Here is a 6,000-nt window from a genome sequence, read left to right as displayed (position 1 = left end):
AGCGGATGAATAGATGAACAGATGGATGGATGGCTGCAGGCTCCTGGCTCTATCAGGCTTCCCAGTAGTAGGTGGGCTCCCAAGTCTTCTCTCCCTGGTGTAAATCCAAAGCTCCTCTGCTTTTAGCTTCTACTCTACAGCACATCTTTGCAAAACTCCATCTTGGGCAGGCAGCGGGCCCAGAGGGCTCGCAAACTGCCAGAATCAGCCATTGCTAGGAGCAGGAAGGGCTGGGAGTTCTTTGGAGAAGCTGAAAAAAGCTAAGTTCAGCATCGCAGGGCTAACAGGAAACCGGTCAGGCAGACAGGCTCAAGAGGACACAGACCAAGAAGAGCTCCCTGGGCTGCAGCCACCAGCTCCTGACTCTATTACAGGACCGTCTTTCTCTGTCCCTTATTTTCTTCCTGCCCCAATACCTTCCACAGCACCAGGAGGCCACTTCTCCATCTGTCTCCAGGCACTGGTACAGCTCATCGTCATCCCCTTACCATAGAGTAGGAAGATAAAGGGAATCTGCCTTTATCTTCCTATCCCCACTGTCCTCACTTCCCAGACCTCCCTAAGCCTTGGGTCCCTCTGCAACTGACCAGTCCCTGGAGAGGGCCCCAAGACCCAGAGGGTCCACTTGTGTAGCTCTCAGACCTCCTACAGTCCATCTGAGCTTTGACAGGGTTTAGCCCAGTCCACCTGCTGTCAGGGCCTGCCCCCTAGTGGCTGACTCTGGCCCATACACTGCCCCTACCTCATGGCACCAACTCTGAGCCTGGTGCCTCCTCAGCCAGGCTCAGGCAAAAAGGACCTCTGGGTCCTTGCAAAGGCTCCACATTACCCCATTTTCCCCTTCCCAGACACAAACACAGAGATGCTAGATCGCCCCACATGCACACGATGGGGCCTGGCTGCTCAGGGCTCGCGTTGTCCTCAGCAGCCTGCAGGCTGTCGGTGCAAGCATCCATCCATCAGGGTGGTGATTAAGCATGAAGAGGAAGTGTTAGGACATGATCCCTGAACTCACAAGGCTCATAAAGACAATAGCTGGGGCCGTGGCAAGAGGTACCAGGCGTCCTGTCTATTTTAAGGAGGCCCCGAACATGGCTGGCCAACACTGAGGGCATCCTGGAGCTCGTTAATCTGTGTGGGAGTGACGGAGACAGGATAGCGGGTCCGGGAGGCCTTCCGCCAGCCGTTTCCTCCCAGCCGGCCAGCGCTGTCCATATCCCACTCACGGAGCCCCTGGCCCTGGCCTCCGGAGACCCAGCCTTGCCAGCTCTCTGTGGTAGACCCAGCCACCTTCCTCTCCTTTCAAAGGCTTTTACTGAGAGATTAGAGGCCCTGGCCTTTCTGGGACCCACTCTTTGTTTTCCCCCTGAGGGAGGCAAAGGAAGAAGTAAAACACCATCAGCCTCATCCAGGCTGAGGCAATGGAGAATCTGCCTCTAAATATCCTTCTAGTGCTCTGTTCCCACGGCCCGGGCTCCTTTGAGTCCAGGAGTAGCTAAAGGTTAATTGCTGGAGCCTTGGGCTCCCCAGTGGGCTGGAGCCAGAGAACCCAGGGTTAAAGATGCAATTGTTACATATGCCTCTCGCCCCTCAACACACACTCCTTGTCTCCCAGTTGTTAAACAGTTGGTAGCTTGAAATCGACCATGGCGTAAGTATTTACACAATGGAAATTGGCACGTTATTAAACAAAGCATTACCAGCAAGGGAGGTGTGGGTCCCTCTCCTATTCTCTGGCTGGAGGTCACATATCCAGATCTCTAGGTTGGAAAGTATTGCTTGTGACAGCGTTAGAGCCACAGAGTCTTGGAGTGTACGCCAGGCATGTAGTTAGTTCCCAGCTCCCTAACCCCACTCCATCTGTCCTTGCCCTCTCTAACCCTGGATAGCACAGGGACAGGAGATCAGTCTTAAGAATTAGGAGTCCTGGATCACACCTGCAGATACTGCTCATGTCACTCCACCTCACCAATCCTTCATTTCTCAACAATAAAGTAAGAGCCATGATATCCCATTCTAGAACCAGAATTTTATAGGGTTCTCATGAGAATTGAATAGACTATGATATGTGAAGCATTTAGCACATTGAGGCCATCGTGAGACTGGCTGATAGTATCTATTCAATAAACATCAGTTGTTGTTATTATTATTGTTATTATTATTATTACTTCCCTCATAAGGCATTTGAAGGCTAAAATGAAAGAATTGTTGTAAAAACATTTGTACTACTTTTTTTCTTTAAAAAACTTCCAATGATGTAAACCAAAAGTGGTCTGGTATCTTCTTCAGCTTTGCCTGTGCCCATGTCCAAGCATAGTGCTTGCCCAAGAGTGAGTGGTCAGTGACCAGCAGGTGACCAACTATACGTCTTCGCAGATTTTAGGGAATGTGACATTCCTAACACATACATATAAAGAGTCCAGGTGCTTTTCATTTCGACTTGGGATGCATAGCTCCGTGTAAATGGTTGCAAACCCAATTTTCTTGATCTTAGGAATCAATCTCCCGGGGAGAACCTGAGGTAGGGCGTCCACTCAGATCCTCAAAGCGAGGCAGACTTTACCAGCCGCTTCTCTGGGATTACATCGAAAGCAAACATCAGGGTCAGAAAAGCTGAGTCATGTTCTCCCTAGGAAGGACCATCTCTTGGCCCTTGGGTGAATGGAGCCCCTTAACTTTAGCCCCCAAGGGAATGCTTCATGGGAGGTCAGAGGCACTAAGAACCATCACCAGCTCTGTCATCCTCTCATGTCTGCCCCAGCAGACTCTATGTTTGGGGATTCCAGTGAGACAGAGGGCTATTTGCTTAGGAGAAGCAGAGATTAAATCATGTAAGAGACTCAACTGGGCTCAAGCCCATTTCTGCGCAGCCTTGAGCAAGTGCTTTCATTTCTTTGAGCTTCTGTTTCCATGTCTGCAAAACAAGAATCATAATGCCAGCCTCAAAATCCTGGCAGAAAGAGTGTACGTGGTAATGCAGATGAAAAGCCCTGGTCATAATTAGCACTCAGCATGTGTTTGGTTTACATCTTCCTGATCGCCATGCGCAGTTTTTGCCTGGGCACCAGAAAACACGGTATTAACTAGTACTGTTCATTGCTTATGGCTCGAGCAGAGCCCTGGGCCCAAAGAGGCAAAAGTCCACCTTTACCCTGTTGCTATGGTACAAATAGGATCTCTGTTCTCCAGACCTTCACAAGCCCAGCTGGCCAGGAACATAACTGGGAGGCAACATTATCAGCTACAGTGTTAGGTGATCCAGGCAAGGGCGAGATGTTAGGTGCAAGAAAATAAAGCTTCAATAACTCAAATCTTTGGACACAATCAAAGTGTCGAAGGCTCGATAGCATCCATACTTGAGAGAAGGACCACCTGAATTCCTGACCCTTCGCAGCATGTATGTGAGTATCTGCATAGACATGTACAGATGTGTGACGGGCCGACTTACAGATGCAAGTTTGCACCTGAGGGCTTCCTACGAGTACACACATTCTGTGTACTTGTACTTTCTGGGCACGTGTGCACAGGGAGGGGGTACGTGTGCATATATGCATGTGCACACACTTATGTGTAGGTGTGAGTGTCTGCGTGCCTTGCTGTGCATGCAAGAATGAGTTACACTTTCAAACGAGTGAAAAAGGTGGCTGCACAATCTGCAGATGGCTGCAGGTGAATGAATGTGCAAATCTGTGCATATGTACTTGGTCTATTTTTAGGAACAGAGAGTACAAATAAACAGCATAAACAAGATGGTTGGGAAGAGGGGGGGTTAAATGCTTAGGAAGACAAACAGCCCCCACAAGGCCTTTGGAAGCACTCATTATGTACAAATAATGTAGATGCTAATTACAAATTACTCTTTTCTGCTCATTAAAGCAGAACTGCTGCACTTTATTAGTTCAGTTCTGGTTACTCTACATACTTGAAAGTAATAAAAATGCCTTTGGGGTCAGGAAGATGCCCATATGGGGCTGAGGGAGCCATCGCTGGCTATATGAATGACCCCTCTGTCAACCCCCACGACCCGCATGTTCAATTAGTCACCAAATTCAGTTGAGCCTACCTCCTTTCCTCCATCTGCACTGACACTGGGCTAGTTCAGGTCCACACATCTCTGCTCTGACAGCCCCTGGACACCCGCCCATGCTGCCTCCAAGCCGGTCTCTCTGACTCCTGCCTCGCTCCACTCCAGACCATACCCTAAGATGCTGCCGGCAAATCTGCTCACCTCACTGTCACACTTAAAATCTCCCACTGCTTTTTCATTGCCACTGAGTGAAGCTCAAACTCCATAGCATGTCCGATCACGACCTGGGCGCTGAATACCTCTGCGGCCCTGTTCTCTGCACTTCACATCCGGCAATGTGGAGTGACTCCCAGTTTCCTGAGCCCATCCTCTGTCTGGTTGATGCCTCCAAGTCTGGGCACACATTTTTTCTCAGCCCTCCCCGCTGCCACCATGCCCTCTCCTTGCTATTCCTACCCCATTGGCTGGACCTGCATGGTGGGCTCCCATTCCAGCTTACAAAGCTCTGCTCTTGGAATCGCTCCCTAGTGCCTCTGACTTATTACTAATCCCTCCTCTTGTCTTCCTCTGTGCTTTGTACCCAAACATTTGTTTATTTGTTTATTGCCTGTCTCCACAACTAGACTGCAGGCAGGCCTTTGCTTTTGTGGACTGTTATATGCATGCCCGGTACTTAGGACAGTTCCTGGCACCTAGTAGACATTCAATAAATATGTACTTAATGAAAATTTAATTAATATCCTTATGGTATTGCTCAACCCTCCGTAATATCAATGTTAACTGATAAGATCTGCTTCACCCCTTGAGATTAGAGTTTTTATTATAGTTAAATGCTGGTTTTCACTCCACCTCATGTATTCTGGAGATGTCCTTCTCATCTCCCCCAGGACGACTGCTTTTTGATAACCCGCAGTTCTATTAGTCAATGGGGCTCTTTTCACAGGCTGACGCTGCTGGGACTCGGGTGCACCACCTAGAGGCTGAGAGGTGAAACAACTCTGAAACAGAAAGCCCCGGAAGAAGCCTTCTTGGTGGGAAGCAGGATACAGTCACCACAGCCATTATTTCCAAGGCATTTCCATCTGAGGATGGATCAGAAGAGGCTCTGATGATGTGTCCAGGATCCGTCTTTTCACACAATCTGGATTTTGGTCAAAAGTCCAGGCTTCCTCCTCCTTTCTACTATGTTTTCCCTTGCAGCCTTACTGCCCAGACTTCTGCCCTGTCCATTTTATTCAATCAAAAAAGTTCTCATAACTTAGAAAGTCAAACAAATTTTGTTCTTTCTCTCGTGCTCCATAGCCCTAGGTGAATATTTGTTCATCTTCTACCTAATAGCTTTCTAGTCTCAGACACTAAGAAGTATGGGCTTCGTGAAGTCATAATAATTTTCTGCCTATAACATCTTTCCAAATCACTGGAAATTATTAAATCATCAAAACTAAAAAGCTCTCTTACATTCTTCTTCCCAGAGATATTCTTCATGATGACTTCTTATGACAGAGAAGCAGAGGCCCACTTTACAAGGAAGCTTCTTTCATTAATACCAAAATATTTTACTCATCTAGAAACTAAATATATAATTATTTGTTTATAGGTCAGCATCCATCAAGACATGTCAAGACTTTTTGAAGGCAAATCTCATACAATCCATTTCTCTGTCCTAAGTTCCAACCCAGGTTTTTTTCCTGAAAATCTGGAACATTTAGAAGAAAGAAGATACTAACCTTTCCATCTTCTTCTAAGCTCGGGCGAGCTCTTGGAGTTTTCTAAAGAGCTAAAATCCGAATATAAAGATATCAGAGAGCACATGAGAAGGAAAAGCAACTGTAAAAACAGTATAAGGAAGATGAGAATACTGGTAAACTGTCTCAGCACTGCAATCCTAGGAAAGAGGGCCTTGCAAGGTCATGTGCATAACTGATCTTCTCTATAATGCAGTGCAGCTAGAGCCTGTTAGAATATGACACAAA

This window comes from Pteropus medius, unplaced genomic scaffold (genome assembly GCF_902729225.1).
Source record: "Pteropus medius unplaced genomic scaffold, Ma_sr-lr_union100, whole genome shotgun sequence".
In the NCBI taxonomy this organism is placed as follows: Eukaryota; Metazoa; Chordata; class Mammalia; order Chiroptera; family Pteropodidae; genus Pteropus; species Pteropus medius.
The sequence above is the reverse complement of the archived record's forward strand: the minus strand, read 5'-3'. Positions refer to the sequence as shown.